The sequence below is a fragment of the Tenrec ecaudatus genome, chromosome 5 (genome assembly GCF_050624435.1).
Source record: "Tenrec ecaudatus isolate mTenEca1 chromosome 5, mTenEca1.hap1, whole genome shotgun sequence".
NCBI lineage: Eukaryota > Metazoa > Chordata > Mammalia > Afrosoricida > Tenrecidae > Tenrec > Tenrec ecaudatus.
The window spans coordinates 26,416,445-26,440,824 of NC_134534.1; the positions used below are offsets into that span (position 1 = coordinate 26,416,445).

Here is a 24,380-nt window from a genome sequence, read left to right on the forward strand (position 1 = left end):
AAGTACTCCCTCAACATAAGAACACTTTGTTCTAATATGTGGAATTCTATGATGCTCACCTTCCCGACACGATTGCTGAAGAGAAAATGGGTGCATAGCAAATGTGGTGAAGAAAGCTGATGGTGCCCAGCTATTCAAAGATATAACATCAGGTGTCTTAAAAGCTTGAAGATAAGCAAGCAGCCATCTATCTAGCAAGGAAGCAACAAAGCCCACATGGAAGAAGCACACCAGCCTATGTGACCATGAAGGGTCAACAAGATCAGGTATGAGGCATTAGAAAACTCAAAACAAACAATCATATTGATGGGCATAAGGGGGCTGTCAGAGTGGAGACCAAAAGCCCTTCTGTAGACAATTGGACATCCCCTGACAGAAGAGTCACAAGGAAGGGATGAGTCAGCCAGGATTCAGTATAGCCCCAACACACACACAACATTCCTCTAGTTCTGTAATGCTTCCTCCCCCAGCCCGCCCCCCTGCTGCCATGACCCCAGTTCTACCTTACAAATCGGGCTAGACCAGAGCATGTACACTGGTACAGGTAAGAGCTCTCAACATGTGGAATCCAGGACAAATAATCCCCTCAGGGACAATAATGGGAATTCTGATACCATGAGGGGAGAGGGAGAGTGAAGGGGGAAAGTGGAAACCAATCGCAATGATGGTTGCATAACAAACCCTCCGCCCACCCATGGTGATGAACAACAGAAATATGGGTGACAGGAGACAGCTGAAGGTGTAAGATATGAAAGTAACAATAATGTAAAATTTATCAAGGGTTCATGAGGGTGGGAGGCTGGTGGAGGGAAGGAAAAATGAGTAGCTGATACCAAAGGCTTAAGTAGAAAGAACATGTTTTGAAGAGGATGATGGCAGCATATGTACAAATGTGCTTGACACAATGGATGTACGGATTGTTATAAGAGCCCCCCACCCCAGTGATAAAAATCATGACAGCCTAGACAACCCTTGATGTTGTCTGTCAAATGAGGTCACTGTGGGTGTAATGCAACTCCTTGGCAAGCAACGGTGTGCTGTTCTGATTCAGGGGCACGGTCTGACATATCTGAACACTCTTATTATTATGTACAATGCATGGATTATAGTTTTTGCCTTCCTTATAGCACATTTATTCATATTATTTATGTGGCTTTAATAATTACATGATTAAATTATTAAATTTTGTTTAAAAAGCACATTTCATATGTGATCAAAAAAATCATTTTTGTGATCCCTTTTTGCTTCAAGTTGAGGTATTTATCTGCATGCTTCTAGCTACCAATTACTGTGCTATCTGAACTCTGGAAAGATCAACAAACTCCCAATTAAAATTTACAGGATCACTAACTTCATGACTACTTCTCTGGGCATTTAAAAAGGCATTTCAGAAAATGTGTTCAGGTTATAATTGGTAGGTTACCTCTTGGGACCATAAGCCTGTATTTGGTCAACTTTTGTCAAATGCTATGCTGTCATGGTTCAAAGCATGGAAATTCATCTCATCCACTATGGGTTCTGATAGTTCAAGTGTATGTATTTTATGGTCGAATTTGATTTGCTTATTTTTTCAGGAGTTGAGGGCAAAACAATTGCCTATATCACTTTTAAATTTCAGTTTAATTTTGTTTTTCAGAAAACAAGAAATTTTAAATTTTTTGCCTTGGTTATTATAAGAACATAGTTTTTTTTCAGAATTGGACAAAAATAATTCAAGAGAAATTTAAGAGGAGAAAACTAATGATGCAAGCTAGCATTATTAATGTTTTGAAGTATACTTTACTACCAGCATACTTTGAGGTTTTACTTAAACATGGCAGTATAAAATATTTTAAGCAAGTGTCTTTAAATCATGATTTTTCAGTTCCTCAATTATAATGTAAACCTGTTACAAATATGTAGGTAGTATTGTTTTTATTTAAATTAATTAGTATCTATTTATTAACTTAGAAAGAAAAATAAGATGGAAATCCTCTCAAATAAGTCTGAAGGTCAATTGTCAACATATCATTTAATTGATATCTTTATATGTGATGCTGTGTTAGTCCAAGCTGACTAAAGAAACAAATCCAGAGACCCTCGTGTGTGTCTTAAGAGAGAGCTTTATGTCAAAGAGCAATTGAGAAAACATCCCAGCCAAGTCCATATGTCCAATACTAGTCCATACATTCCTCTTAAGATTCATGTAACATATGCAATGATGCTGAACACAGGAAGATCACAGGCCAGTGGGTGGAAAGTCATGTAGATCCAGTGGTGGTGGAAGCATCTCAGCGCTGGCGCAGGTCTCCACCAGATCCAGGGTTATGGCTGCCATCAGATTGGCTCCATGTGTGTTGTCAACAGGAAGATGAAGGCAGAGAGAGTTAGTGCATTCCTTCAAGGAGGAAGAGAGGATGTTCCCAGAATCCTCATGAGAAGGTCACACCCACCAGGAATCATCATCAAGCTGTGACCTGATTGACAGGCTAGACTCGACCCTTCACTCTATTTATCAAGTTGACATGATATGACATAACTACTACAAGATGCAAAGGGCTATTAGTAAATTAGTGGAAAACATTGCTAGGGTTATTCTGTTTTTATTCAATTTCTACATTGTTATACCTCATTTTTAAGTTCTCTAATTTACATTAGAATTTGGGCTTGAAAAATCTGTGCTTTAGGTGCTTGACTTTTTAAATTCTGATTACACTGTTAACAAATATTTAGACCACTTTTCAATCAGACAGAGAATGTTACTACAAACATACTATAATGAATATTGTTGCTACTGCTGCTTTTACCACCACCACCACCACTACTACTGCCACCACCCCCGCCACTACCACCACTACCACTACTACTGCCACCCCCACCACCACCACTACCACCCCCACCACCACCACCACCACCACCACCACTACCACCACCACCACCTCCACCTCCACCACTACCCCCACCACCTCCACCACCACCACTACCCCCACCACCTCCACCACCACCACTACCCCCACCACCTCCACCACCACCACTACCCCACCACCACCACCACCACCACTACCCCCACCACCTCCACCACCACCACTACCCCCACCACCACCACCACTACCACTACTACTACTGCCACCTCCACCACCACCACCACCACCACCACTACCACTACTACTACTGCCACCACCACCACTACCACCACCACCACCACCACCCCACCACTACCACTACTACTACTGCCATCACCACCACTACTACTGCTGCTGCCACCACCACCACAACACAACCACCACCACCACTATTGCCACCACCACAACCTCCACCACCACAACTATTACTGGTGCCTAACACAATTATAGGCATTTTAAATTTATTATTTCTAATTCTCTCTAGCTCTCATTTGTGACTGTTTTATTCTATTTTCTGATAAGAGAATTGGAAGTCTTGGTTAAATACCCAAGGCTTATTAAAGTAAATCACAAGGCTTATTAAAGTAACTGGCTTACAGCTCATATTCTTAATTTAAAATTTTGTCATCCAAGTCAACTTGGTTGATGATTAATCACCATGTCATGCCTCAAAAAGCACTTTTCTGGTGATGTCCCCTAAATATGTAAAACGCAATTCAGGCTCTCAGAAGGCCTCTGAAGGACGTAGACATGTCAGTCTAGACAGGTTATGTGAATAATAAATTGTATGGAAAGGGGTAATTTTTATTCCAATGATGAAAAGACTGATAATCATGATCTTATGGACTTCGGGATACCAAGGATACGAAAGCAGCAAAAAAAAAAAAAGATTGTATAGTCAATAAAAATGAGAACATTTGTTGTGAAGGATAATTTTCTGCTGGCTCATGTTGGTAGAACCCCTTACTTATCTTCCTACACACACACACACACACACACACACACCTCTTCCAGGAGAACTAAATACTTTTGCTAGAAAAACACTCTTCATCTGTTTTCTAGACAGCTAAATTATTAGTTTTAGAAGTTTATATTATATTTTGTTTCAAACTAAGACTTATAAAATTTAGAGATTTAAATTTAGGTTCACTACATTTTCTATATGTCTCTCATGTACTTTTAACCAAGATGGGAATTTTAGTTTTTCCCAAACCTCTGAAAATATTACCTTTTACATATGCCTAGTAACTCATTTTCAGATGCTTAAATGCATATTTTAAAATATTCCAATATGATTCCTGTGATTTAGCACAAGATTAGAGTTGTTCAGTTAGCTTTTCCCCAAACTTTTCTTGGTGAGTAATTATAAGTATGTTGTTGCTAAGTGACACCAAGGCTACTTTGACTAAAGTCGCCCAATTTACCCCAGAACAAAACACGGCCCAGTCCGGTGTCTGCCTCCCAATTGTTTTTCTGGTTAAGCCTGTAGTTGCAGTCACTGTGTCAATCCACCTCAAGAGTCTTCCATTTTTAATGGACTTTCTATTTGACCAAACAGAAGGTGCCCTTCTAGGCACCAATCCCTCTGAATAACATGTCCAAAATATGTGTGTTGATGACTTAGCAACCTACTTTTTAAGGAAGATTTCAGCTGTACCTCTTCTGAGACAGATATCTTTATTTTTCTGGTAGTCTGGTATGTGTAATATTTTTCAACACTAGATTCCAATTCTTCAGTTCTTCTTTGGTCTTCCTAAATCATTCCCCCATATTTCACATACAAATGAACATACTGAAGACACCATGGCATGGGTCAGGTGCGTCTTCATCTTCAACGTGACGTCAACGTGATTGTTCTTCATGTTAAAGAAATATTTTGTAGCAGATTTTCCCACTGCAATGCATTATTTAAATTATTGACTGATGTTTCCATGAGTGTTGCCTATAGATTCAACTGTAATGAAATCCTTGATTTTTCCCATTTCACATATTATGTATTAGTCCAATTGTGAGGATTTTTGTTTTCTTTATATTTTGTGTAATCCATAATGGAGGCTGTAATATTTTATCTTAATAAGTTAATATTTCAAGATCACTACACTTGTAACAAGCATGTTTGTATCACCTGCCTATGTTTGTGAATGTGTTTTCCTCTACTCCTGCTCCAAATCCTTTTTCCCATCACTCAGTTTTTCAGAGTATTTGCTCATCATAGAGACTGAGTAAGTATGGTGAAAGGATATAAGCCCGATAGAAACTTTTCCTTATTTTTAACTATTCTGCATCTCCTTGTTCTGTGGAGTAGCTGCCTCTTGGTCTATGTACAGGTTATTCGTGGACATTCTCATGCTTTGCAGAGTGAGTCATACTTTTCCATAATCCATATAGCTGAATAGTTTTGCAAAATCAATAGGACACTGATGAATATCTTTGTGACTATCTTCACTTTTATCCAAGAAACAGCTGTGATCAGTGATGAAATTCATTATTCTGTGACATTTGATCACAAGTCCACTGCCATTGAGTCCTGAAGCCTCAGAGTGACCCTATAGGACAGAGGAGAACTGCTCCACAGGGTTTCCGGGATTAGAAATCTTACATAAGCAAAGAAACTTATTTTTCTTAATTGGACCAGCTAGTGGATTTGAACTTTTGACCTTGTGATTAGCAGCCAATTGCTTGATCCTTTCTTTTTTGACTCTTGCTTGAATTTCTGGTAGTTCCTTGTTAATGTACTGATTTTGAGTTATATTCTGAAAAAAAAAACTTGCTTGTGATATGAATGATACTGCTAAATCATTTTTGTATTCTGTTGGTTCACCTATCTTCAGAATGCACAAAACTGTAGCCCTCTTCCATTTGGGTGGCTAGGCATCTGTCTTCCAAATGCCTTGGCAAAGAACAGTAAGCGCCTCCAGCGCAGCATCAGTTTGTGGAAACATGTGAATTGGTCTGCTGTCAATTCCTGATATTTGTTTTCTACCAGTGCCCGTAGGGAAGCTTGGCTTTATTCCTTCATTCAATCGTTGTCATAGACATGCTAACTCCTAAATAGTTGAATATTGATCTATCATTGTGGGTGCAGTCCCTCTGTGCACCGTTTATCTTCTTTACATGATTACTGTTTCAGTCAGCATTTTGCTTGTAGAGCCCTCCGATAGTATAACTTGAAGCTTGAACTTGTTCCTCGGAAACACATCTCCTTATGCAGATATATATGTTTATTCACATGGCTCGAGTACAAAAATAATAATTTAGCTTAGTAAATATGTATTCCAAAGACTTTATCCAGTTTGAAAGGAGTAGAAATCCTAATTGGGAATAGATGTTTTAAAGTGCTGTGAATGAGCACAAATTTATAGAGTATCCACTTATTAATACACACTGATGCTAAGCACGGTGCTAAGCACGGAGGATACAGTGCCCTCTGAGTAATAAATCCCTGATTTTAAACACATACACACACACACACACACACACACACACACACACACACACACACCCTAGATGAGGAATACCTGAGCAGATGGATATGAATTTTAAGACAGTTTATAAAAAAAATCCTGAAGCAGAGAAGGCTTCTGAGAGGAAATGATCTTTAATCACAACTATGGGATAAGTGGTTTACATTAATCCCTATGTCGTCCTGGAGTTCCAATTTACATATTGTCTGATGTCATAAAAAGAAGAAATGTGAAATCTATAATGTTAGGCCTTGCCAGCCATCACATTTGATTTCAGGAGTGTATGTGCGTGTGAAATAGAAATTTCTGTGTTCAGTGGTAACTGAATCTTCTCCAGGCCAGAGTCAATGCAGAGTATATCTATGTAAATACAGATCTCGACAGACCATTGCTTGCTGTTCATTGAGCTAAGAGTTAGGGGAAGGAAAAGCAATGGATTGGGTAGAGGGAATCAATGCATTCCGTTTAAGATCTGTTGAATCAGAGCTGCCTATGAGACTGGTGGTAAATAGTAAGATTATGTGTGGTGGAGCTGATAAAGAGAGCGGGATGAGAGATGAAGATTTAGAAATCATAGACTAATGAAAACTGAAGATAAGATTGCCAAAGAGAATTATAGAAATTTAAAAACCAATTGCATATTCAGTAGAGCAAACATTTAGAGAACAGCAAAATTAGTCATAGGCTCTACTCACAAGCAGTTTATTTTATGAATGTTTCATCATGAATAAGTCAAAAAGTCAGTTCCAAAGCCAATGGTTCTCTTAAAAACCCACAGAGGGTAGAAATCTATGTGGGTTAAGGTTGAATATTTTTCATGATCTAATGTGAACAATTTCTATATCTGTGCCTGTATAATTTATTTATGTGTGTATGCGTATGTGGCAATTTAGGTGAGAGAATATGTGTGTGTGTGTTGCTCAAAAGAGAACACATCAAAATATCTAAGCTGAGATATAGTATTCTTAATTGTGTCTCCAGGAAATAGCTGTCTGATTTAATAAATCATACTCAGCAAATTTTCCAATATTTTTATAAGCAAGAGCTTGCTTAGCATTCATAAAAAAACTGTTAAAACTTTAAAACATATATGTGTTTTTATGTGATTACACTTTATTTAAGTGTTACGGAAGACAGCACATCACACCTCTTCAAATTTATACCCAAGATTTTTACACTATTAATGTAAAGTTGTAGGGTAAACATTCTTAAAATTCATAAATTGAGGATTTTATTTTTAGTATTATTGCTATGAAATGTTTTAACTTTATTAGTAGTATTTTATAGTTATTTCTTTAAAAGTAGATGAGGGTAAGGCAAAATGTATTGGTACTAGTTTCTAGTTCAATATATGAAGATTTATGTCAATGTCCCTAAACCTTTCAGTGGCTGCAAATAAGTTCTTTCAAAAATACACTGTATTAGTCTTGTTGGAGTATCTCTTAAAAAGCCCAAAGAGAAAAATAGATTTGTAGGGCCAGGTCAATTCAAGACACAGCAGTTATGGTCACTGTTGGGGGTGTTTGGGATCCCAAAGGTGCAATCACTTTAGTTTTTCTAGAAGGCCACAGGACTATCATGGAAGCTTATTTTTAAAGACATATTCTGAAAATTAAAAACTGCATTGTTGAGAAAAAGTTAAGCAATGTTCAGGATCCCCTCCCCCAGCCCAATCATGTCAATTCACCTACTCATGATTTGACCAAGGACTCTCCTGGTCGAATTTCACGGGACAACCGTATCCACCGGACACTTGCAGACGTCTGTGCATCTTCTCAAGGACTATTATTTAAATCTTCTCAAGGAACACTGTCTGGTCCCTGGTGGTTGTCCAAGCCCTTGTTTTGAAGAGAGCCGAATTCTTAGAGGAAGGTTTAGTGAGATGAAGTCACCATCTCATGAAGCGAATCAATGTAAACATGTCCGTACAAGAGCATGTCGCAAAGGAGTAACTTCACATTTTTTACACTTTGTTTACTAAAGGTTTCTGTAAATTTTCAGGAATATTTTTTGAGTTATCCTCATAACATGGTGACTAGCCATTTCCATTGGGGCTTCTTCCATCTAGTGTCTGTTCATCCTTTTTCTTTTTCTGAGAGATTTCTAGCATCAGTACTGCTTTGTGAGTGTGTGGATGCGTAGAGGATAATTTTATCAGCTAAGTAAAAGAATTGCACCTATAGGACAACAGTAACCAATGACAGGCACTCTGTATTTCTTTCACATTAACACTGTTCAAGCCGCCCTCTATTAATTAATTATTGCCTAGTAACAATTCTTTTACTGTAACAGAAAACCCGACAACCCCTTTGCTTGCCTTCTTGTTCCTCCAGAGTGGCCTCAACTCAAGCGTGAGGAATCTTCAAGGACAGATGACTAGTGTCCCTTTGATAGTTGCTTGTTGAGGACCTTCCATTTTCCATCTCATTCTGAGTAAAACTAGCGGCTCACAAAGTGTTACATGATATAATTTATCTTTCTGACCTCTACTGCCCCCTCCTTCTCTGCTCCTTCCGACTCATTCCACTCCAATTGTCTCGCCTTCATGCTGTTACCCCAAATATACCAAGCTCAATCTGACCTGTTCCCTCCTCCTGCGACACTTTTCCCCAAACAGCTGGACATTTGTGACTTTTTCTTCTTCATGTGACCTTTCAAATGTGACGTCTCAATTTAAACCTCAGTGTTTCCTGTCCTGATTATCTGATTTGCCTTAATTCTTAGCAAAGACCTTCTAGTGGAGCAATGTGTCATGTACATAGGTGCTAATGGCGGGATCTACGGTCTGAGCCCACAAGCTATTCCATGAGAAAAAGATGTGACAATTGACTTCCGTAAAGATTGACAGCCTGGGAAACCCAATGTGGCAGGTTAAATGTGTCCTTTAGGGTCAGTCGGTGTGAGTCAAAATCAACTAGACAGTGATGCCTAGCCTATTGTTGATTTGTGTTGTTTGTTCATTGCTAGTCTCTCCTCATAAGAATACACACGTCATAAAATGAAGGTTTATATCTCTTTTATTTTATTTTTCACTGTTAATCTATAACACAGAGAACAGTTCCTAGAATACAGTGGATAATGAAAACATATCTGTGAGATTAATGAATGAAGCATAAGCCCTCCACAGTACTTCTCATGCACACAAACCACAGTGTACCACAGTATAGCAGGTTAAAATTGAGGGAAAACACCATGTGACAAGAGCTTTGATATGATGTAATTCTTTTTTAAATTTTTAATCATTCTTTGTATTTTGTATTTACATAAAATTGTGTTTCAAAAGTATTTTAATTATTAAGCTACAAGATATTCAATAAGAAGTTAATTGTCTTTAGAACACTTTTGTTAAGAGAGGATTTCCCCCCACAAAGTATTATAAGTAAGCAGACAAGTAAAAAAACAAAAATAAGCACCCCCTTGGGTATTAATAACAGTAGGGGAGAAACTAAGAACAAAAATATAAGAAAGAGAGCATAGCAAATGTTGAAAAGGAAAAATAAAATAAAGGCATCTTTAGATGACAATTTGTTAAAAAATCATCCTTAGATAATGTCGACAGTGCTAATTTTCTTCCTAGACCCATTTAGAATGCACGGACTCTGTTTTTCAGGTTAAACGTAGAAAATGTGTGTAATAGAACTGTCTGAAAATGTACATTGTAAATTCACTATATGCTTGCTGCTAATTTTTTCCCAACTTTGTTCTTAGTTCATCTACGTGAGAACAACTCCTGTTGCTATGCAGAAGCCAGGGAGGGGCTCTTGCTGCTTTCTAGCTAATTGTGTAATTGAGAGTTCCCTGGCATGTTGCTTCATACTGAAATATCGCTACTAAATTCATGTGTGTGTGTGCGTGTGTGTGTTATATGCTAGTGGCATATATATTTATACAAGATAAGAAAATGTGCAGCCAAAAAATTGCATGAAAAATAGTTAAGAAATCTCCAGCCCCCTGTTGATTGCTGTGAAACTGCTGCTTAGGATAGGAAAGATGAAGGCTGGTTGTTTACTTCATTGCAGGTCTTTAAAGGTAAAAATTCAAAGAGTTAACTGTCTGATTGGTCCCGCCTGCTCTGAACATGAGGGACACAGTGAGATTAGACAGTTCGAAGGACAACCACAGATACTACAGTAGTGTGTGCTTTGAGCATATTTTTCTTGCTTTTTTTACCTTGCTTTTAAGAGTCAATGAAATATCTTTTCCTCTGTGGGCTCTCTTCAACGTACACAGGAAATTGGTTATTCCATTTTCAGTGAGCTCCCCAAGCTTATCTCCATTTTTAAAATGTTGCATAACATCTTATATAACAGTTTATCATTTAATGCCAGTTTATTTTACACATTTGTACTCATTCCAAATATAGCCTAGTGGAGAAATGGTCTGTCATGGAATATAATTTCTGTTCATCTATCATCTATTAAGTAATTCACTACACCTCTTCTCCCTAAACCTAACACGGTCCTTGCAGACATATCTGCGTAGCTCCCACTGAATGACTCCAGAGAGGCCATAAAAGGTTGTTTGGGGCTGTGGAGCTGTATGGCTGAGAAGCTTGGAACCAGTGAGAGATGTGGCGGTTGGCAAGACTAAGGATAAGCTCTGATGCAAACAAAGGACTGTGTTCTTGAGGTTTTCTCCTCCTGGCTTGTGGTAGCTTGGTAGCTTTTCTAATTAGCACTCAATGATGATATTATATGTGAGTTCTGTGTCATTATTGTCATGCATTTACATACTCATTGCAGCCAAGAATTGGAATTCAATGAAAGGTTGGTTGATAGGGTAAAGGAGGATAGAGATTGGAGGCATATCCAATCTCTGCCTCATGGGGACTATCCTTGAGCAGATATGGAATATTTTCCTTACCCTCAGTGAAGCCAGAGGAGGAGAGACAGCTTCCATCCTATTTCCTCAGGAACCCATGATTTATTGGCTAAATCATTAAAGTACTTGGCTGATACTGAAAAGGTCAGTGGTTGAAACCAAACCTCTTCTCTGCAGAAGAAAGATGGGTTGCCATTCAGCTTCATTAAATTAAGCATCACAGCCTTGGAAAGTCGATAGGATCATTGTATCCTGCCTTACGGGATTGCTCTGAGTTCAAATGGCCTTGAAGGCTATGGGTTTTTATTGCAGACTTATTTTTATTTGATGTGGTATGTGCTAAAACTTCTATTTAGAGTGTTAGACTTCTGTTCAGACTATCTATTCAGGGTGTTTGATACTTAGATTTGTTTTTCACAGTGAAAGCTGACCTCATTGCATTTTATTTTGACAACTTAAAGTGCCCATTCTTTTATGTACTCTTGTTCAATGGACACAAAAGACATTCTGAGTTTCGCTTTATTGGATAGAATTTGTTATGCAAATGAAATGACTCAACATGTGTTGCTACCATGAACAAATAACACACTGGCCAAAGATTCAAGTCTCTTGAATGTCATGGTCTTTTCCAAAGCCAATAGTCTGGTAGGGATCATGTCTTGGAATACAATCTACAACTGGCACAACTAATACTTAATTATATTGCTTCAGACACATGTAAACCTTGCTCATTTTTAAGAAGTATACCTGAGATATGAACTGTCACCCTTGCAGTTATCGACCCCACTTCTAATCATCAGGTCTCCTGATAAATAATTAGTACTATTAAAGAGACAAAAAGAAAAAGGGAAAAGGCTCATATCTTTAGGTCAATTTTGTATGTCCAGTAGACTGTAAATATCCCCAGGATTACCATTGGGAATGCATGGGAAACAATTGGAATAAGGTAATTTGCTTATTATTAAGATATGCCTATTTATTTGGGTTTCCGTTGGGAACCTTACTCATAATTGTTATGTTAACAGATGAGAAGGCACGGATTATCTGTAGCATGAGAAATATTCCCCCACAATTATACCGCCATGAAACTTTAGAATTAGAACGAACATTTCCTGCTTTGAATAATTACTTAGTAATAATTAACATATTGTCATCTAAATCATGTTTTCCCTCAATATCTCAGGGAAAAAGAGCACAATTTAAATTCTCTCAGATGTTCACTTTGTTTTATTGACTTTGTCAAGGCATTATCCTGTGAGAATTAAAACAAACAATGCATAACTTGGCAGAGCATGGGAATTCTGGACCGCTTCATTGTGTTCATAAGCACGTGAAAGTTGGACATGGAATAGGTCATACCAAGGAGGAATTGAGGTACTTGAGTTATGGTGCAGGCAAGCAGCATTTGAAGTACTATGGACTGCCAGATAAACAAACAAATCTGTCTCAAAACATATATCCAGAATTCTTAGAAGTAAAAAACTGCAAGACTTTTTCTCATGTACACTGGAAATGTTATCAGGAGAGACCAGACCCTTGTGAGAGGCCTGATACTCGGTAAAGTAGAGAATAGGGGTTGGAATTGACTCAACTGTGCTTAAGAACAACAAAATTGTGAAAATTCATCTAAAATACTATTTTCCTAGAATTATGATATGTATGTTTGTGTGTGTGTGTGTGTGTGTGTGTGTGTGTGTATGTGTGTGTAGTTCATAAGTGTTTTGGCAACTTGAATCTCAATAGTGTTAGGATATAAGGGAAAAGCAGCATGAAGTTTCTCCCAGATTTGTAATAACAACATTTCATAGATTGGAAAGAAAAAATATCATGATCACAGGTTCAGAAGACTCGCAGTGCCTCAAGTTCACACTCTACAAAGTGCAGCTAAAAGATAAACACAGAAAATTATACTTGGGATTTCACTATTAGGTATTTTTTTTCCTGTTTTCCGTGGGAAGAGATGTCAATTTTATAATTCTTTTGAAAATTAGAAAACCACAATTTCCCAGTCAGACTATGTTACACAACTCTTTTTAATTGTAAATATATAAAAGGAAAAACCAAAAACTCCCTGCCATTGAGTCAATGCTGACTGACTCATAGTGACCCTATAATCAACTCAAAGAAGTGGTAAAATTCACAACTAGTTAATTTCCAACCACATGGAAGTCTTCTACTGACTACTTCCATTTCAAACTTGGTTGTGGAAACTAGGACTTTTTCAGGGAATTGAGATGTACTTAGGGTCTACAAAAAAAAGACAATTCTATCTTCCAGGAAGTTCAGGCAGGTGCTCCTTAAAAGCAAAGGTGGAACTCACACAATCCGGACAGGTGAACAGGACATATTAGTCCCTGGAAAAGGACATCATGCTTAGTAAAGTAGAGGGTCAGAGGAAAATATGAGACCCTTGACAAAAGTGATTGGCACAGTGCTGCAGCAATGCGCTCAAAGATAACCACAGTTATGCGGCTGGCACTGGCCAGCCAGTATTTCATTCTGTAGTAGTCCATGGCTCACTATGAATCAAAGCCAATTCTAGGACCTCTACCGCCCACAATAACATGTGACCTAGAGGACAGAACATCTAAGCCTCTAATGTACCTTTTTCATTGCTTCTTCTGGAACCGCTTTAAAGTCTTTCCTTGTAAGAAATAGGACCATTTTTTCTTCATATAAAAGCCTACATTTATTAGCGATCAGGCAAGATTTGGTATGCTTATATTTGTAAGATGAAACTTGAAAACAGTTCTTAAGAACTTCTAGACTTTTGGAATATTTATAAGAAAAGTATTAAAACTCCCCTGCCCCTCAATGCCTTTCCCAAATGAAACTTTTTTAACTGAGAAATTGCTTAGTACATTTTAAAAAAATAAATAATATTGCTTTATGATGGTATCATTGACAATAAATGAATATGGTCTTCATCTTGAACTTATTTTTAATTATATCTATATAATTAAATCTGGAAAAAATATTCTTGAACATTGACCGAAAACTGTATTTAGTGAATGGATTTAATTAATATCTCCCCAAAAGTAACTTTTCACCATTTTTTGGTTCTGTTTAGTTTTTCGGCATAGCATCTTAATGTAATTAACCTATTTCTTACATATTCATTATTTGAATAATTCTTTTTAAATATTTTATATTTAAATTTTCTTTTTTATATTTTACAAGATCTGTTTAAAAGACTTGTTGCTGTAACTGATTTTGGGGACTTCTCAACAGTACAGGGTCAACCTCATATATAAGAAAAAAAATTATTTATTTGCTGTCATATATTTCCATGCCTACGCCTCCCAGTATATTCTAGACTGGGCTCACATTAAAGTCAAAGGATATCAAGGAGGAAAATGAACTAAAAAGAAACCATCTGGCTCCTTTCCCTACCTTCCTTTTCCTGTGTCCCAGTACCCCATCCCCCTACCATCGCTTGAGAACCACCCGCAGCAGCCCTGCACAGTGCTTCAAAGGTTGCACATTTTTTATGGAGATAGACCGTGTCATCTGTCTTCCCCAGCACAGCCAATCCCACTGTGCCTCCAGGGCTCCTTCTCTTTCCCAGTGGAGGATTTTATGAAGTGCATGCTTAATCTGAGACTATTTTAGGTAAACATGTTTATATTTAATCTCTGGACAAGAGCTGTGTTTGGAACACCCATAATACCTATGCTTACATGTAACATTTTGTTGTTGGTGCTCACTCACAACACAGAACAGATTTTGTGGCAGCAGGGCTGTAATCCAGGTGGAAGGTACAAAGTATAAAAACACCTATGAGCAGAGTAACTTATCCTACCAACCTTACCTAACAACAAATAGCTTCGCTTTCTTTATCAGCATCAGGATAACTAATAATATTTATAAATAGAATTTCCTTGTTTTCCTGAAGTTTCCATTTCTGAGCCTATCAGCATTCATTCATCTTTCAAAATCCAGTCAAATGGTTGCCAACTTGAAGCAGCCTTTGAAGAAGTGGTTTCTCAGTCCTTTGTGCCCACAGGAGGCCCCTTGTGGTGTAAATGGTGACCTTGACTGCTGACCTGATGGGTGACAACTGGGGTTCACACAGGAGAAAAACTGTCAATCTGCTTCTCCACTGTCATCCATTGACTGGGGCAGATGGGTTATATTTCCCCTCTGACACACACTGAGTCACCAGGAGTTGAAGTCGCCTGCACGGTATCTCTTTGTGAGGATGGAAAATTGTTTCAGAAGGTTTCAGTGGTACAAATCTCTGCAGAAGTAGTCTGCCTGCTCTTTCTCCCTTGGGTGACTGGCGACTTTCCTGGTAACACAGCACTGCACTCAGTTTCACAGTGTCAGTGTCACCACCGTCTTCTGGGACCACAATCACATTTTCCCCAGTAATAAATAACTCTCTGGAAGATATATTTCTTTGCAGTACCAAACCATATTTGAGGTAGCACACTTATGTTTAGTTCTGAAAACTTCCTAGTTTTTCTGTGTGTGTGAGAAATCCAAGTCAAGTACATTTTGAGAGCTTTTATAAAACACAATTTTAAAAATAACCTCTACCCTATCAAAATAGCATAAAAGAATAAATTCAACGGCAATGCAAATTCTTAAAAAATAACTGCAAACTTCACTGATCATAGACAGTTTTTCAAGTTTCCCAGGCAAATTACTGAAAAGCATTTTACCTGTTTATCTGAAAATATATGACTGTTGCATACAATAGATGCTACCAGATTTTCATATCCTGGTAATGGAGATTAATGATGCATGGACTGGCCTGTTTTTCAGTAAGTAAGAAAAAATTGAAATTCAATGGATATCCCTGCTCTACTGAATTCTTCACTGTAGCAGTAACTCTTATCACCAGATACCAGTACACATATCTCTCCCACTCCACACCAACCAAACCACATTTATCAGCATTTTATTTTCATACTCAGCAAAGAGTGTCATACTGCTAACAGGAACCGATTTCTCAATCTGTATGTTTAAATGAAAATAATTCTGTATGCATAGGTTTTTTTCATAAATGAAAACACACAACAATATACAGTTTGTTGACTGGAAAGTATACAGAAAATATTTATTCTCCAAGACTATTTACCTACCCCTCTGATAAATTATATAATGTTTCTTATTGTTCAACCCTATAATGTAAAGATTACCCCTTAGCACAGAGAGTGGAAACATAATTTGTGGCTTTTTATTGCTATTGTGAAATGCTTTGGAGTGCCTTCAAACTCACAGCGCCCTTATATACAAAGGACAGAGCATTGCCCTCTCTCACACCGTTCCTACGGTTGTTGCCTGGCTTCAGCCCATTGCTGAAGGTTTGCCTCTTTGAAGGTTTGCCTCTTCTTTGAACCTCTGTTCTACCAAGCCTGATGTGCTTCCTCTTTGCCTCCCCACGTCTATGGAGCAGTAGAACTCCACTTCTTTCAACAGATTCCCATTCACTCACTGCCTTAAAGTTGATGCCACCTCACAGAGACCCTAACTTTGCTTATTTTTCTGTAAACTTCTGGTAAATTAAATATTCTTTGCCCACATGATAACACACCGATGCTTACTTGATTTCCCTTATTCAGGATCCATCCTTCATAAGCCCATAGGGCGATTCAAAGTATCACAGGTGCACCTTATCTTTCAAAGAGAAATCTTTGCCCGTTGACACTAGAAAGGGTGTTTTCTGTTTTTGTTGTTTTGGTTTTCTTGTTGCTGTTGTTTTTGCAGCAGATTTGTCATTTGAAATTTTGACTGCTGTCTCAAGGAACATTGATTGTGAGCCCAAATAAATTCTTGACAGCTTCAACCTTTTCCCTTTTTCTCCTTATAGCAGTAACTCTAATGACCAGGCTCCAATTATCACCTCTTCCATTCCAATCCAACTAAGGCCACATTCATCAACAATTGGCTTTCATACTCAAAGAGTGTAGGAATGATAATACGAACAGATTTCTCTATATGTGTGATGGGTAGATTAGTCGTGCCAACATGACCATACGAATATCTGTGTGGAGTCTAGTCTGTCAATTAGGTCACAGCCTGATGGTAACGCCTGGTGGGCCTGGCCTTCTCATGAGAAGATCCCTGGGAACGTTCTCCCACTGTCTTCACCTTCCTGTGACGGGCCACGCGGAGACCGGCAGCGCCTGTGATGCAGCCACTGCCACTGGTGCCACACAACTCTGCACCCACCGGCCTGTGACCTTCCTGCGTTCTGCATCAGTGCATGTGGCTTCGTGAGTGTGAAGAGGGACTGATGGACTAATGAACCAGTATCAGACTTTTGGACTAGTATTGGGTTTATGGATTTCAGGTGGGTTGGGCTGGGATGTTTTCCTAATATACAATTACTTCTTGATATTAAGCTCTCTCTTACACACATATGAGTGTCACTGGATTTGTTTCTCCAGTGAACCCAGACTAACACAGTATTTAAAAGAAAAAAAATTTTATATGCATAGCTTTTTAATAAGAGAAAGACAGAATAATATACAGTTTGTTGACTGGAACGTGAACAGAAAAAAATAGCACCATTGGTCCAGTTGTGATGATTTTTTACTTTGTTTATATTAAATTGTGCTCCATACTGGAGGCTGTAATCTTTGATCTTCTTCAGTAAGAACTTCAGTCTTCTTGGTGTCCATTAAACAAGGTCGCATCATCTTGACCAATAAGACTTCCTCCAATCCTTACACCTGTTTTTCTTTCCATTGCTTAGCTTCTCAGGTTATTTGCTTAGCCTACAGACTGAATACATATGGCGAAAGAAAACAAACCTGGCACGCACCTTTCCTGATTCTGCGCTATTCAACACTCATGTTAGCGTTCCAAACGACTGCTTCTTGTTCTCTGTAAAGGTTGGACAAGGGCACGATTAAGTGTTCTGGAATTCTCAATCCTGGAAAAGTTAGTCATATTTGTTCACCATATTGACCTTGCTATACTAAATCTGCCAACTCAGTGTCCTAGAAATTTCCCTTGTGTTTGTCCCACAGTCTCATCATTTGATTTTACACGCTTTCAGATTTCACTTTTTCAATCAAGCCTCTTTGACCACCCAGAAAAAGGCTTTCAAGAATGCGTACACTAGTATACCCTACATATAATCATAGAGTGCGCACCTGACTTTTCTACTAGATTGAAGATATTAACACTACCCATTCCATGCCCAGTACGTAACAATGGTTTAGTGTCTTTCAAATGAAAAATGCCTTTCGTAACATCACTTATTTTAGTAGGCATTCTTTGTCAAGGCGTCCTATTAAGCAACTGTACCAATAATGTCTATTATTATGGCTTTATAGTTCTCTTTTATTATAATAGCTCATTCACATACATGTGGAACATCATATGTATGCTGCTCTTACAGCCCTTGATTGACCCTATTCCACTTCCCTGATCCTCTGAGTCATGGACTTGTTCAATGATAGTTGCCTATTTTACATACGTGCCACTACAGCTTTGAGGTGTTGACTCTATTTTTACAATACTCGATTTTTACAATACTCGATTTTTACTACCACTTGGATTTCTAAGAAAAATTATTTTTGCTAAAATAGTTATTGTTCTTCTTTTATGTGAATTTATCTTACTAGGATTAGCTGTTGTTGGTTTCTCTTCTAAGATAATTTAAATATTTCTTACAATTTTCTTATCACCATTTAACAGGTTTTAAAAATATATCTATCAATTTTAGACATGCTTTGTTGAAACATACTGTGTTGTTTATGTCATATACAGTAAAATCTTATATGGAAAACATGGTCGTTACAGTCTATCTTTTGGGGGATATGTAAATATTCATTCGTGAATACTACTTGGGAGAATTATACTAAATTCTCTGATGTGACATTTTAAGATGTATTCAATAACCATCTATGGTAGTTACATCATCTGGTGTTCAATTTGGGACTTGAGAGGATTAAGAGTGAAGGGGTGGAGTCTAGGCCCTCAATCAGATCATAACCAAGGAGGCCTCTTTGTTTGCATGGCTTTCTCCTGAGAATTCTAGGAAATCTTTTTGTTCTTTTCCTTCATTGGAGGTGGGAGAGACTCTCTCCTCACTCCCTTTGAGACACTCTACTCACAAGGCTGACTCTCTGGGAGACATTGCACTGACAAGGCTGATTCCCTGGGAGACATTGCAGATGACAAGACACATGGAACTCTGCTAGTGCCCTGAGCTGAAGAAGCCACACAGTCCTAACCTGATGCGACCAGACCTCTGAAACCAGCAAAGCCACATAGAGACCGCTGCCAGCACTGAGATGCTTACAACACCACTGGATCCAAAAACTTTCTACCCACTGACCTGTGTTGTCCTGCATTCAGCGTCAACGCATGTGTTTCGTGAGTCTGAAAAGGACTTAATTGATTGGTATCAAATATATGGGCTAATATTGGACTTATGGGCTTGGACTGGATTGGGTTGGGATGATTTCTTAATGTACAATTACTCTTTATATAAAACTCTCTCTTGTACACATGATTTTCTACGGATTTGTTTCTCTAGTCTACCCAGACTAACACACCATCTATGCTACCTGATAATGGTAAGAATTGAACAAGAGCGACACAAACTTATGTCACTGAGTTGATTCTTGCTCATAGTGACCTTATAGGACAGGGTAGCACTGCCCCTGTGAGTCTCTGAGACTTTAAATCCTAATGGGAATAGACATCCTCATCTTTCTCTAACAGAGCGATTAGTAAGTTTGAACCACAGTCCGTTATCCCATCAGGGCTTCTTTCAAAAGAATCATAACACTATAATTGTGTGTCCAACTATTTCCTTCTAAATTTGTATACTTTGGATAAAGGCAGTGCTTATGTATTAATAGCATATGCAGAGGTTTAGAGTGGAAAACAACAGCAAAGGCAGGCAGTTCCAAATGGCTGAACTGTAATGTCCAACAAAAGGAAAGGTGGGTTACAGCTGGAAAGGAGGTCTGAAGTTCTATTCTACATGGCCTTGTGTGGCATTCCATGAAGTTTCACTTGCTGATGATGAGTGTCTTAGGCTGGGCTCTATAAGGAAGAAAACCAGAGATGATAGATAGATAGATAGATAGATAGATAGATAGATAGATAGATAGATAGATAGATAGATAGATAGATATAAAATGGGTTTGTGTGATCCAAGGATTGTTTTTCTAAAATAATTTTATTGAGGACTCTTACAGCTCTTATCACAATCCATACATACATTCATTGTATCAAGCACATTTGCACATATGTTGGCATAATCATTTTCAAAATTTTCTTTCTACTTGAGCCTTGGTATCAGCTCCTTATTTTTTCCCTCATCCCTCCTTCACCTTCCCTCCCTCATGAACCCTTGATGAATGATAAATTATTATTATTTTCATATATTACATTGTCTGCTGTTTTCCTTCATCCATCCACTTTTCTATTGTTCGTCCCTCTTTGGGGGAGGGAGGAGGTCTATGTTGATCATTGTGATCAGTTCCCCCTTTCTCCTGCCACATTCTCCCTATACTCCTGCTATCACTACTCTTATTATTGGTCCTGGGGGTGGGGGGTCTATCCATCCTGGATTCCCTATGTTGTGAGCTCTTATCTCTAACAGTGTACAGGCTCTGATCTAGCCAGATTTGTGAAGTAGAATTAGAGTCATGATAGTCAGGGAAAGAAGCATTAAAAAACTAGAAGAAATTTCTATGTTTTGTAGGTGCTATACTATACCCTGGCTCATCTCTTCCTTGTGAACCTTCTGTGAGGAGATGTCCAATTGTCTACAGATGGGCCTTGCATCTTCACTCCACTTTCCCCTCAATCACATCACTATGATTTTTTGTTCTGGGTCTTTGATGGCCTGGTACCTGATCCCATCGTCACCTCATGATCACACAGGCTGGTGTGCTTCTTCCATTTGGACTTTGTTGCTTCTCAGCTTGTTTACCTTCAATCCCATCAGCCAATTTGCAGTAGGGTATGGGTGTCAATGGAAACTCAAAATCCATTTGCAGGATACTTAAGGCACTTTCAGAGTGCCTTAGAAAGGGTACTAGTGTAGATGCCATTGGGTTAAAATTTAACACTTATCGTTTGTTCTCCTTTTTGATCTATTTTAAATTTATTCTAGTTTTTAATAAGTTCTACTTTCTTTAATATTGAGGTTTGTTGTTGTTGTTTTAGTTTGTTATTGTTAGGATTTTTGTTTTGTATGCTTTTCTGCGTATGCAATCCAGGATAGATAAATCTGCAGAGACAGTAACTGCATTAATAGTTTCTTAGGACTGTGGTGGGGAAATTGGAGGTAAAAGGGAGCTAATAAAAAGTATAATAAATATGTTCTAAAATTGATTGTGATAATTACTGCACACAGTTTTTAATATTATATAACCATTAAATTATAATTTATGTAAATTATATGTCAAAACTGATTATTGAAAAGGAAGACAGAGCATGACACAATATAATTATACAAGCGAGAAGTTCACATCTGGGGCGGTGTTACGTCCATGGGTCCGATGTTACACCAGACACTCTCTGGTTTTCGTAGCCGCAGAGGCTACTCAGTTCCGGACTGGGCGGGGGACCGCAGCCTGGAACAGCAAAGAGGATGCAGCAAACGACTCCGACGGAAACCTGTCCGGCTCCTGGCTGCTGTCAAACCAGAACCAAACTCCCCGCCCTGGAGGAGATTCTTACTCCTACCAAACCTACAGGCCAAGATAAAACTGCTGCTTGAGTTTCCACGGCCGTCACTGTTTAGAGGAGCAGAAAGCCACCTCTTTCTCCTGTGGAGTGCCTTGTGATTTCAAACCGCAGACCTCTGGTTAGCTGCCCAACATGTAATGCACTACCCCACCAGCAAATAAGCTTTTCTACAGTGTCTGATTCTATTGAGAGAAGGTCGCATCCTCACAGAACATATCTATAGTTGACTGCATCAGGGCCCATGACCAGAGTAAGGGTGTTATATTCTACCCCAATCTTTTACGAACTGATAGGCTACTAATAACATATCTCATCATGAGCCGATCACGTTATGTTGGGTTACATCCTAGAGGATCACTAGACCTTCAGTACCAAATCACTGAGAATCCTGGCCCGGGTAATTTACAAAAAAATTAAATATTACATATATTTAAAGCAGAATGTGCCAAAATGAGATTTGCCTTCAGAAAAGATAATGTTGACATATCACAGAACTTAGATAAAAGCATGTTCATTATTTTGGCTTATGGTCAAAATATACACATTTGGTTTCCATTTCCACCCTATCAAAATCCACTAAGCAAGCAAGACGACTGTAGCTAAAATAGTAAGAAAACTTGTCAATCTTTCTTCAGTACTCCATTGTCTACTGGAAATCACTATGGAGTGTGCTTTAAATGCATAGATAAAATCAAAATAAGATGATTTCTAATGGAAAATACTTAATAATCAGTCAAATCATGGAGACTGCTATTGGGGCAAAATATTAGTTGTAAAATACATTATTGAGGCTCATAGTGAAAAACATAATTAGTATTTTTTCATGTATATTATTTTGAAGATATTTTTAATTTCTATGTTTCAGTATCTTATATTTGATAGAAGACAATCATCTTGAACATTGATAATTATGTATAATAGAATATCGATTTATGTTATATTTGGGAAGGATGTGTTCTGGCTCATAGGAAAAACTCTAGCTTACATGTGAAGATTCTGTTAATGTTTTTGACAGAAAGCCTTCTGAGTAATATGAGTAACAGTGCAAGGCCAAGGAAGGAATGACATCCATACTGCCTTTCCTTGGGCACTATGCTCTTACACTTCTTTTTTTTGTTTGTTTGTTTGTTTTTTTTATTTTAACAATTTATTGGGGCTTATACAATTCTTTTCACAGTTCATACATATACATACGTTAGAGAAATTCATAATGGTTTATCCTTTCACACTGAAAGTGTATTTGGTCTGAAAAAGCAATTGCTTATTTAGTCTTTGAACATGAGCAATGACAGACAAGACTATAAATCTTAACTCTCATGCAGAAAACCTATTTAATGTTGACCCCTCCAAGGAGCTCACTTTGGTGTTTTCATCTATAACAATGGAGAAGATAAGTATTACCTTGCAAGGCTGTAGGAATAAATATGGGAACGGCTTCAGGAAGGGGAAACCTATGCCATTGAAAAGGGCACTTGATCCAAAAGGCCATGCTTGGTTAAATGTTCTGTCATACAGTTAGATAAGAATTGGATTGCTAAGCACAGTTAGGCTATTCAAAACCATTATCCTCTGTGTGGAAGAAAGTTGAGGCTACCTGACCCTGTAAAGTTTTATATCCCTGGGAACCCCATGTAAAGTCCATCTGAGTGCAAATCCACATGATGAGAGTGGGATTGGTTTAGGGCACTGCTTTGTTGCCATTCTTACTAAGTTTTGAACAAGAAACAGAATACACATTATTTATATACCTGCCTCCGTAAATTATGTATCTGGTTCTCATTTAATGAAAAAGGTTACAAAATTAATCTAGATTTTCCTCCTCAACTCTCCCATTCTGGTGTAAACCTTGTTCCGATTTATTCAAGTACACCGTTTTACACCAACTGAAATAGCAAAATAGGACCAAATCAACTTATTTTTAATATAAAGGTAAATATTTTTAAATTATGTAGTGAAATTAAATCACATTTATGTTAGTCTTTAACAAGAAATTAGTATATTTTAAACCGTAGTTTATGTTGCAGAACTTGGTGAGTAGAGAAAGAAGCATTGGATTTTCTTGTCCATACCAGTTTCTAAGAATCCTTTTGCTTTTTATAATGGGTCTCTCTACACCTGGATAGATTTCTTCACAATGGGATAATATAAATATCTGGATTGAAGCAAATAGAAGAAACGATGAAGTAAAAGGGCCGAACAAAGAATTTCTTAAAGCAGCTCCAAGAGGAGAAAATGAAGCATTGCAATAAAGTATGTGAAACCTAGACTTAGAAAACCAAAGAGAAGAGCACATTTGATGTATCTCAAGCTCAAAATACTGGAGGGAAAAAAAAATCAAGCCTTGAGTTGCCATCGTGAAAATTCTACAAATAAATTCTAGAATGCTGCTGGGTGCATCAAAAGAAGGTGGAAGGAGTAAGCGCACAGAGCCAGGGTACCAACAATGTAATCATTTCAGGATGAAATGTATCATCAGGAACCAATGGTAATGGAGGGAGAAGCCTAAGCTACAGAAGGTCCTCGCCAAAACCAAGACTCTGGG

The 24,380-nt window shown here is 38.0% G+C and overlaps 1 protein-coding gene across 3 annotated transcripts in view; it reads left to right on the forward strand.

Annotated features, from left to right (window-relative positions):
• CSMD3 (CUB and Sushi multiple domains 3) overlaps positions 1 to 24,380 on the forward strand; it is a 1,306,760-nt gene that overhangs the window by 887,401 nt on the left and 394,979 nt on the right. The window lies entirely within an intron of this gene.